The following is a 12,261-nucleotide window of genomic DNA, read 5'->3' on the forward strand; positions in this document are numbered from 1 at the left end:
AACAGAGTCATTGTTATGGTAGCCCATTAAAAAAAAAAGGAAGAATAGGAATACCTTAGATTTGGACACCTTTTGAAATAGTTTATATGCTCAATTAGACATTTCTGTTTCTGAGTTATTTTTAATGATTTAAAGGATAAATAACTTACTTGCAAGTATGAAGATGTTCTGGATTTAAATTGTAAGCAGGTCTTATAACATATTTTAGTGGGGGATATGTGTGTTGTTATTTTGTGTACATCTCATACCTTATACCGAAAAGCATAAAAAAACACTTTTAGAAGTGCTTTTGGAAAACAAAACATTTCCTTTGGTATTTCTATTATCATATAATAAAGGCCCACCTATTGATGATAAAGACATGACCCAACTGTAGACTATATATTCTAGTACAATTTTCTGTTGTCCAAGCCAATATATATTTATGCCACCCTTCGAAGAAGAGGGGGTATTTTGCTTTGCACATGTCGGTCGGTCTGTCGGTCGGTTCGTGAACCAGGTGGTTTCCGGATGATAACTCAAGAACGCTTTGGGTTAGGATCATGAAACTTCATAGGTACATTGATCATGACTTGCAGATGACCCCTATTGATTTTGAGGTCACTAGGTCAAAGGTCAAGGTCACAGTGATCGAAATAGTAAAATGGTTTCTGGATGATAACTCAAGAACGCATACGCCTAGGATCATGAAACTTCATGGGTAGATTGATCATGACTCGCAGATGACCCCTATAGATTTTGAGGTCAAAGGTCAAGGTCACGGTGACCCAAAATAGTAAAATGGTTTCCGGATGATAACTCAAAAACGCATACGACTAGGATCATGAAACTTCATGGGTAGATTGATCATTACTCGCAGATGACCCCTATTGATTTTTAGGTCACTAGGTCAAAGGTCAAGGTCACGGTGACCCGAAATATTAAAATGGTTTTCGGATGATAACTCAAGAAAGCATATGCCTAGGATCATGAAACTTCATAGGTAGATTGATCATGACTCGCAGATGACCCCTATTGATTTTGAGGTCACTAGGTCAAAGGTCAAGGTCACAGTGACCCGAAATAGTAAAATGGTTTCTGGATGATAACTCAAGAACGCATACGCCTAGGATCATGAAACTTCATGGGTAGATTGATCATTACTTGCAGATGACCCCTATAGATTTTGAGGTCAAAGGTCAAGGTCACGGTGACCCGAAATAGTAAAATGGTTTCCGGATGATAACTCAAGAACGCATACGGCTAGGATCATAAACTTCATGGGTAGATTGATCATTACTCGCAGATGACCCCTATTGATTTTGAGGTCACTAGGTCAAAGGTCAAGGTCACGGTGACCCGAAATATTAAAATGGTTTTCGGATGATAACTCAAGAAAGCATATGCCTAGGATCATGAAACTTCATAGGTAGATTGATCATGACTCGCAGATGACCCCTATTGATTTTGAGGTCACAAGGTCAAAGGTCAAGGTCACGGTGACCCGAAATAGTAAAATGATTTTCGGATGATAACTCAAGAACGCTTTTGCCTAGGATCATGACACTTCATAAGTACATTGATCGTGACTCGCAGATGACCCCTATTGATTTTCAGGTCACTAGGTCAAAGGTCAAGGTCACAGTGACAAAAAACGTATTCACACAACGGCTGCCACTACAACGGACAGCCCATATGGGGGGCATGCATGTTTTCTATAGATTTCAGCAAGACCCACCAATGGATAATAGACATACAAGACCCCACTGTTGACATTATATGTTTACAGGCATTGAGGCAACTGTTGAAGACACCCACAGTCTAGAATCTATACAGGAGTCAGAGCCTCTCATGATACAACATGCCAGTGTTGACTGTGCTGATCATATGCAATCTACGGGTTTCACTTTGGTTCTTTCAGAGTCCATGTCAACTGCTGACAGTGAAGAGCCAGGCAGTCTGACCAATGATAGGAGGGAGCCAAGTGAAGAGCCAGCCAGTCTGACCCATGATAGGAGGGAGCCAAGTGAAGAGCCAGCCAGTCTGACCCATGGTATTTCTGTTGTCATATAATAAAGGCCCATCTATTGATGATAAAGACATGACCCAACTGTAGACTATATATTCTAGTACAATTTTCTGTTGTCCAAGCCAATATATATTTATGCCACCCTTCGAAGAAGAGGGGGTATATTGCTTTGCTCATGTCGATCGGTCCGTCTGTCAACCAGGTGGTTGTCATACGATTACTCAAGAACGCTTGGGCCTAGGATCATGAAACTTCATAGGTACATTGATCATGACTTGCAGATGACCCCTATTGATTTTGAGGTCAAAAGGTCAAGGTCACGGTAACCCGAAATAGTAAAATGATTTTCCGATGATAACTCAAGAACGCTTTTGCCTAGGATCATGACACTTCATAGGTACATTGATCGTGACTTGCAGATGACCCCTATTGATTATCAGGTCACTAGGTCAAAGGTCAAGGTCACAGTGACAAAAAACGTATTCACACAATGGCTGCCACTACAACGGACAGCCCATATGGGGGGCATGCATGTTTTCTATAGATTTCAGCAAGATCCACCAATGGATAATAGACATACAAGACCCCACTGTTGACATTATATGTTTACAGTCATTGAGGCAACTGTTGAAGACACCCACAGTCTAGAATCTGTACAGGAGTCAGAGCCTCTCATGATACAACATGCCAGTGTTGACTGTGCTGATCATATGCAATCTACAGGTTTCACTTTGGTTCTTTCAGAGTCCATGTCAACTGCTGACAGTGAAGGGCCAGCCAGTCTGACCCATGATGAAATGAGGCAGCCAAATCCTCAAGGTATGAACTAAATTTGAAGACGGGTTTCTCTGCATTTTCTATCATTATGTGACAGAGTCTTATGTCATGACTGTATTAAAGTAAATGAGTAGTCCAAGTCAAGTGTGATGCTCTAGACGACCTCCTCTGTGATCTACAGGGTTACAACAATGTGCTTGTAAAAGTCCTTGTAAAGTACAAAGTAGGCAGTTTGCTATGAAAGTTAATGTTTAGTACTTGTTCTTCCAAGAAATGATAGTTCTGCGAACTGTCAGTTCTTATATGTGTGAAAAATTGTTTTAAACTGGTGTTAAAACAGTTTCAGTTAGTTCATTTTACCTCCAAACATGTTCAGGTTTTGTGCATTTTTATCAGGAAAACCTTGCTCTACAATATTCAATCATTGTATCACTTGCAGTGTTCTGCCGTGAAATTTTACTGTTGGGGACCCTTTAGGATTACAAAAGTGGGGACAAAAAGAAAAAATATGGGGACACAGAAATATTTTTGTAGCAGAATTAAATGTGTGGAAACTAATAACCTTTAACTTGAACTTTTAAACGTGCTTAAACTTCTTACAGTCAGGTTGTAACATTGTTATTAAAACTGGAACATTCAAAAAACTTTTTAACACTGTCAAACAGTTGTCAACATATTTACAAAACTTTGAACAGATTTATGGTCATTGGACTCCGCATGTCAAAGTACTTGTTCGATAATTAGAAATACCGATAGTAAAGGCGTTTTCTTTTTTGCTTTATGCACAATCTGCATGTCATTTTGTTGTTGTCAAACAGTGACCAAGGACATTTTTGAAGCCAATTTTCTTGGAATGTACGTTTAGGGGCAGACTTTTTTCGTAATTGCTAAACGATGTTGGGACTTGGGAAGACTCTGTTGGGTTGTTAATATTATTGTCATATTTTCTAATTTTACTTGCTGGAGGAAAAAAAATAAATGGATTTTGTTTTCTTTGGCCTGTCACTTTAAGCCATTTTGATAGGTTCGGAAATTTCCTTGATATCTGATTGGTTGTTATAATCTTAACTTACCAATGAAATAGAGTGTTAATATTAAATAAATTAACCATTGGCTGCGAAATGACGTCATGTCCAATGAAATAGTTTGTTCTGGTTACACATTCACTCGATTACTTTACCGACTTACAAATTGAATCGATTAGTTTTTATTTCTAATTCATGTGCGCCCGCGGACCCATATACAGAAAACGGGTGGGGACAAATATTTGTTTTTTGCGACAATAACACAAGGGCGCATCCACGGCAGAACACTGACTTGTTATGTTGATACTTTGTGTGCAAGGATCAATTCAGTAGAAAAGTCAACAAAATAAAGGGCTTACAGTCACTGAACAAATGAGTTTGCTGCTTAGAGTGTATATTTTTCCCAAAAATATTTGAAAATTTCCCCTCTTGGAAGTGTAGTTCAATTTTAAATCCTCGTTTAAATAATTCACAGAAAAGCCAAAAAATGTTGATCTTTGAACATAAACATAACATGTTGATGACAAAAAAAATTGGAATAATGTTTTTCTCTCTGTGTATGGTGAATTATGGTGTTACAACTTGATTTTGTATGTTACTTGCTTAGCATTGAAATTTCCCCTTTTACACGTGAATTATCCCCCTCTCAGGGGACCCGACCCCTTTCCCCCAAAACTGAAGAAAACACTGACATGATACTCATTGCTATTTTATTTTTTATATCTATTCTTGTTTTAGGGACAGGGACAAGAAAGGAATGAAACGAAAGTGGGCCAGCGAAGAGAACATATGTTTCATGAACTTTTTTAGAGATGAATTAAGAGAAAAAAAAATGCCATCTGGCTCAAAAATAATGGGGTCCCTAAAAATACTTAGCGGAAGAACAGTGGCCCAGATAAGGGCAAGGGTCCATAACATTATTATGGAAAAACAAAAATGGAAAAAGAATTGTGGAATATGTTTATGCCCCTGGTAGGGTGGCATATAGCAGTTGAACTGTCCGTCAGTCAGTCAGTCTGTCCATCTGGCCGAAAACTTAAATGGCCATAACTTTTTCAATATTGAACATAGCAACTTGATATTTATACCCCTATTACAATTGGTAATGGGGGCTATATAGGAGTCACGTTTGTCGGTCTGTCCCGATATTTCATCCGATCTTCACCAAACTTGGTCAGTAGTTGTATGTAGATAATGTCTAGGTCAAGTTTGAATATGGGTCATGCCAGGTCAAAAACTAGGTCATGGGGTCACTTAGTATGTTTTAAACTGTAAGTTTGTACGGACCATAGCTATGTTATTTATCGTTACATTTTTAAATGACTCGGTACATTTGTTCACCATCATGGAACGGTGTGTCGTGTTAAAAAAAATTACGTCAATATCTCAAAGGTCAAGGTCACACTTGGGAGTTCAAAGGTCAAATGCTTGGCCGGGCCATAGCTTTGTTTTTTATTGTGAGATTTTAAAATCATTTGGCACATTTGTTCACCATCATTGAACAGTGTGTCGGGCGAAAGAATTACGTCGATATTTCCAAGAACAAGGGCACAATTTGAGTTTAAAGGTAAAAAATGGCCATAATTGAGCTTGTCTGGGCAATAACTATGTTGTTTATTGTGCGATTTTAAAATCGTTGGCTCTTTTGTTCACCATCATTTGACAGTGTGTCGCGCGAAAGAATTACGTCGATATCTTCAAACTCAAGTTCGTAGTTTTAGTTCAAAGGTCAAAAATGGCAATAAATTATCTTGTCTGGGCCATAAATATGTCATTCATTGTAAGATTTTAAAATGACTCTGTACATCAATTTTGTTCAAAGTCATTGGAAGGCTTGTCATGTGAAACAATTCAAGAGTTCAAAGGTCAAAATGGCTATAAATGATAATGGCATAATGATTCTTAAAAAATCGCCATAAATTGTATTATCTTGTTTTGTGAAGACAGCATACAAAATAGTCTGTGTCAATGCGTTATGTGGGGGTATATGTCAAGTCTGTGACAAAGCTCCAGTTGGCATGCATGTGCATCTTGTGAAGCTGCACATATTGAGTGGTGAAAAGTGAAGGTCAAGGTAATCCTTCAAGGTTAAATGTTAAATATATTGCTTCTGTCCGTCCGTCTGAAAACTTTAAAATTGGCCATAACTTTTGAGCTCACCTGAGTGCAACATGCTCATGGTGAGCTTTTGTGATTGCCTTTTGTCCGTTGTGCGTTGTATGTCGTCAACATTTTGCCTTGTGAACACTCTAGATGCCACATTTATTGTCTGATCTTCATGAAATTTTGCAGAACATTTGTCACATTGATACCTCGACTGAGTTCGAAACTGGGTCATGCTGGGTCAAAAATTAGGTCACTAGGTCAAAAAAAAAACAAAAAAACTTGTGAACACTGTAGAAGTCCAATCTTCATGTAACTTTGTCAAAATGTTTGTCTAAGTGATATTTTGGTTGAGTTAAAAATTGGTTCCGGTCCGTTGAAAAACATGGCCGCCAGGGGCGGGGCAGTTTTCCTTATATGGCTATAGAGAAACCTTGTGAACACTTTAGAAGTCAAAATGTTTGCCTAATCATCATGAAACTTGGTCAAAACATTGGTTTTATTTATATTTTGGACGAGTTCGAAAATGGTCCAGATCAGTGAAAAAACATGGCCGCCAAGGGGCGGGGGAGTTTTCCTTATGTCTTTAGTTAAACATTGCTAACACTCTAGAGGCCACATTTATTGTCCATTCTTCATGAAATTTGGTCAGAAGTTTGGTCTCAATGATATCTTAGACGAGCTGAAAATGGTTACGTTTGCTTGAAAAACATGGCTGCCAAAGGGCGGGGCATTTTTCCTTATATGGCTATATATGGCTATAGTAAAACGTTGTGAACACTCTAGAGGCCACATTTATTGTCCAATCTTCATGAAATTTGGTCAGAATATTTGTCTCATTAATATCTTGGATGGGTTTGAAAATGGTTATGTTTGCTTGAAAAACATGGCTGCCAAGGGGCGGGGCATTTTTCCTTATAAAAATGGCTATTGTAAAATCTTGTTAACACTCTTGAGGCCACATTTATTTTCCGATCTTCATGAAACTTGGTCAGAATATTCATCCCAAAAAATATCGTAGACAAGTTAAAAAATGATGCTGGTTGGTTGAAAAACATGTCCGCCAGGGGGTGGGGCATTTTACCTTATATGGCTATAGTAAAACTTTGTTAACACTCTATAGGCCACATTTATTTTCTTATCTTCATGAAACTTGGTCAGAAGATTTGTCCTAATGATATCTTGGATTAGTTCAAAAATAGTTTTGTTTGCTTAAAAAACATGGCCACCAGGGGGCGGGGCATTTTTCCTAATATGGTTATGTATCATGCTTTACTAAAACATTGTTAACACTCTGTAGGCCACATTTATTTTCCGATTATTATGAAACTTGGTCAGATGATTTGTCCAAATGATATCTTGGATGAGTTCAAAAATGGTTCTAGTTGGTGAAAAAACATGGCCACTAAGGGGCGTGGCATTTTTCCTTATATGGCTAAAGTAAAACCCTGTTAAAACTCTAGAAGCCATATTTATTGTACGATCATCATGACACTTTGTCAGAAGATTTGTCCCAATGATATTTGGACAAGTTTGAAATTGGTTCCAGTTGCTAAGAAAAACATGGCCACCAGTGGGCGGGGCATTTTTCCTTATATGGACTTATGAATCTTCTTGAAACTTTGTCAGTATATTAGTTTAAATGATATCTTGGATGTGTATTTCACGTTGACATTTGAAGCTTTAACTTTGTATGATTCTAAATATGTGTCAGTGCTGTCAGTTGAATTTTGCAATATGAAGTTTTACATTTTTTGTAGATTAAATAATTTGTAAAATGTTGCAGTTTCGTCAATCAGTTTTATAAGATATTGAGCTTTAAATATGATGCAGATTGTAAGATTCTTAATATCTTTCAATATTGTGGATAAGTTTTTGAGATATCAAGCTTTGAGTTTTATGCAAATTGTATGATTTTAAAATGTTTCAATGGTGTTGATCAGTGTAATGAAGATTGCATAATTTTTATGCTTTAATTCTTTCTATTGGTTTTCAAAATGAAAGACTTTGATTTTGTAAGTGCACTTTTATCTCCTAAAAGATTCTTTTCTAGTGTTTAGTTTATATTTAAAGGCTGTTTGCAAACTCGAAGTGAAAACAGTTCTATTACAATTTGGTAAGGACATGACATTGCATATCTGATTTTAAAATGTACTTTGCTGGCAACGTGTAATTTTCTGAAATGTCTTAGTAAGACTGTTGTTTGCAATCAAAAGGTCTGTGCTTCAAATACAGGGTAATGCATGTTTTTTGTCCAAATTTATGGCGATTCAGACATTGTTCTATGTAAATTTGGGGTTTGCTTGAAGGTTCAGTCTATTTTTATGTCCCTCACTATAGTAGTGGGGGACATATTGTTTTTGTCCTGTCTGTTGGTTGGTTGGTTGGTTGATCTGTTTACGCCAACTTTAACATTTGCAATAACTTTTGCAATATTGAAGATAGCAACTTGATATTTGGCATGCATATGTATCTCATAGAGCTGCACATTTTAATTTTCTGAAAGGTCAAGGTCAGAGGTCAAATATATGTGGCCAAAATCGCTCATTTTATGAATGCTTTTGCAATATTGAAGATAGCAACTTCATATTTGGCAAGCATGTGTATCTCATGGAGCTGCACATTTTGAGTGGTGAAAGGTCAAGGTAATAATTCAATGTCATAGGTCGAATATATGGCTTCAAAGCGGCGCAGTAAGGGGGATTGTGTTTTACGAACACAGCTCTTGTTGTTAACTGCCTTTTTAGTCCCTTACCAGTGTTTCACTAAAGTCCGTGTACTTTGGACTCATTTCAAGTTGACATTTGAAGCTTTAACTTTGTATGATTCTAAATATGTGTCAATGCTGTCGGTTGAATTTTGAAATATGAAGTTTTTCATTTTTTGTAGATTAAATAATTTGTAAAATGTTGCAGTTTAGTCAATCAGTTTTATAAGATATTGAGCTTTAGTTATGATGCAGATTGTAAGATTCTTAATATCTTTCAATATTGTGGATAAGTTTTTGAGATATCAAGCTTTGAATTTTATGCAAATTGTATGATTTAAAATGTTTTAATTTGTTGATCAGTGTACTGAAGATTGTATACTTTTTATATGTTATAATTCTGTCTATTGGTTTTCAAAATGAAAGACTTTGATTTTGTAAGTGCACTTTTATCTCATTATGCCCCCCTTCGAAGAAGAGGGGGTATATTGCTTTGCTCATGTCGGTCGGTCTGTCGGTATGTCAGTCTGTCGGTCCGTCCACCAGGTGGTTGTCAGACGATAACTCAAGAACGCTTGGGCCTAGGATCATGAAACTTCATAGGTACATTGATCATGACTCGCAGATGACCCCTATTGATTTTGAGGTCACTAGGTCAAAGGTCAAGGTCACGGTGACCCAAAATAGTAAAATGGTTTTTGAATGATAACTCAAGAAAGCATACGCCTAGGATCATGAAACTTCATGGGTAGATTGATCATGACTCGCAGATGACCCCTATTGATTTTGAGGTCAAAGGTCAAAGTCACGGTGACCCAAAATAGTAAAATGGTTTCCGGATGATAACTCAAAAATTCATACGCCTAGGATCATGAAACTTCATGGCTAGATTGATCATGACTCGCAGATGACCCCTATTGATTTTGAGGTCACTAGGTCAAAGGTCAAGGTCACGGTGACCCGAAATAGTAAAATGGTTTTCGGATGATAACTCAAGAACGCATATGCCTAGGATCATGAAACTTCACAGGTAGATTGATCATTGCTCACAGATGACCCTTATTGATTTTAAGGTCACAAGGTCAAGGTCATGGTGACCCGAAATAGTAAAATGATTTTCGGATGATAACTCAAGAACGCTTTTGCCTAGGATCATGACACTTCATAGGTACATTGATCGTGACTCACAGATGACCCCTATTGATTTTCAGGTCACTAGGTCAAAGGTCAAGGTCACAGTGACAAAAAACGTATTCACACAATGGCTGCCACTACAACGGACAGCCCATATGGGGGGCATGCATGTTTTACAAACAGCCCTTGTTAAAGATTCTTTTCTAGTGTTTAGTTTATATTTTAAGGCTGTTTGCAAACTCGAAGTGAAAACAGCTCTAGTACAATTTGGTAAGGACATGACATTGCATATCTGATTTAAAAATGTACTTTGCTGGCAACGTGTAATTTTCAGAAATGTCTTAGTAAGTAAGACTGTTGTTTGCAATCAAAAGGTATGTGCTTCAAATCCAGGAAAATGCATGTTTTTTGTCCAAATTTATGTCAATTCAGACATTGTTCTGTGTAAATATGGGGTTTGCTTGTAGGATCAGTCTATTTTTATGTCCCCCACTATAGTAGTGGGGGACATGTTGTTTTTGCTCTGTCGGTCTGTTGATTGGTTGATTGGTCTGTTTATGCCAACTTTAACATTTTGCAATAACTTGCAATATTGAAAGTAGCAACTTGATATTTGGCATGCAAATGCATCTCCTGAAGCTGCACATTATCATTGGTGAAAGGTCAAGGTCATCCTTCAAGGTCAGAGGTCAAATATATGTGCCCTTAATCGCTCATTTTATGAATACTTTTGCAATATTGAAGATAGCAACTTGATATTTTGCAAGCATGTGTATCTCATTGAGCTGCACATTTTGAGTGTTGAAAGGTCAAGGTCATCCTTCAAGGTCAGAGGTCAAATATATGTGGCCCAAATCGCTTATTTTATTAATACTTTTGCAATATTGAAGATAGCAACTTGAAATTTGGCATGCATGTGTATCTCATGGAGCTGCAAATTTTGAGTGTTGAAAGGTCAAAGTCATCCTTCAAGGTCAGAGGTTAAATATATGTGGCCCAAATCGCTTATTTTATGAATACGTTTGCACTATTGAAGATAGCAACTTGATATTTGGCATGCATATGTATCTCATAGAGCTGCACATTTTGAGTGGTGAAAGGTCAAGGTCATCCTTCAAGGTCAAATATATGGGTCAAAATTGCTCATGTTATGTTACTTCTGCAATATTGAAGCTAGCAATTTTATATTTGACATGCATGTGTATCTCATGGAGCTGCACATTTTGAGTGGTGATGGGTCAAGGTCATCCTTCAAGGTCAAACGTTATATACGGGGACATTGGGTTTCACAAACGCATCTTGTTGTGTATGTCATTAATTTTGCTTAATTTTTGTGATCCCCCGCCAACAGCGGAGGGATATTAATTTGGCATTGTCCGTCTTTCCGTCTGTCCGTCCGGCACTTTTGTGTCCGGAACCATATTTTGGAAGTGCTTTGGCAGATTTCATTGAAACTTGGTATGAGTATATATATATATGGATAAGAGGATGATGCACGCCAAATGGCATTGTACATCCTTGAATAATAGCGGAGTTATGACCCTTTGTATTTGAAAAAAATGCTTTTTTTTGTGTGTCCAGAGCCATAACTTGTATCCAGAAGTATAATGGCGGGGGATATCAATTCAACGAATTTGCTTGTTAAATCAGTTTTTATTTTCATGATAATCATTTAGTTCGTACTGCAACTTATGATGGATTGTTACTACTATCTCCAATTATTTGTTTGTCATGGGTCCGTCACCATTTATCTCTTATATAATACTTGAATTGAGCATTTCACAATCTGACAATCATGCATATCATTTATTAGTTTCATAATAAAACGTCTGACAAGGGTCAGATAATTTTAACATATATTGTTGTTATAATTTGTCATGTGTTGTATGAATAAATGACACTTCCATGATAGAGAAAATTTAAATATATTTTTAGAGACATTTGTAAAATGAAAATGAAATAACTATACATTTTTCAGTGGCTAGTCGTACGGCTAGACAAGAGGCTAGCCGCACGGCCCCGTACGGGTAGACAATAGGTTTGCCGTACGGCTCTGTACGTATAGCCTTTCCTATGGATATTGTCTAAGTTAAAGACAACCATTTTCAGTGAACTGATAAATTGCTTGTATGAAACCATATATTTATCCATTGTCTGAACGACAAATAAATTATTTGTGTGACTCCATTTCTGAGAAGTACCTTGGCCGTCATTGAATTTCATAATATCGATGCCGCAACTAATTAAAACAGTTTTCACTCCTTACATAGGAAAGTCGTCTTATTAAAGAATCAAATTAAAAACCGATTTAAATTATGTGTGTAAGTCAATTTCTAGAACGTAACTTTGACGGCTGTCGTCATTAAATTTCAAAATATCGATGCCGCAACTCTTTATTACAGGTTTTTCACGCCTTAGGAACGTCGACTAATTAATGAATCAAATAAGCAACCGTATGACATGAAAGGAAGCCGTGAAAGATGAAGAATTTTTAAAGCGAGATTATA

The 12,261-nt window shown here is 37.1% G+C and overlaps 1 long non-coding RNA gene across 1 annotated transcript; it reads left to right on the forward strand.

The window, feature by feature from the left end:
* Positions 1 to 1,898: 1,898 nt before the first annotated feature.
* LOC127880761 (uncharacterized) lies at positions 1,899 to 11,607 on the forward strand. Its single transcript, XR_008049731.1, has 3 exons — positions 1,899 to 2,032; positions 2,753 to 2,827; positions 4,549 to 11,607. It is a non-coding gene; the product is annotated as an uncharacterized LOC127880761 (long non-coding RNA).
* The last annotated feature ends 654 nt before the right edge of the window (positions 11,608 to 12,261 follow it).

The sequence above is a fragment of the Dreissena polymorpha genome, chromosome 5 (assembly GCF_020536995.1).
Source record: "Dreissena polymorpha isolate Duluth1 chromosome 5, UMN_Dpol_1.0, whole genome shotgun sequence".
NCBI lineage: Eukaryota > Metazoa > Mollusca > Bivalvia > Myida > Dreissenidae > Dreissena > Dreissena polymorpha.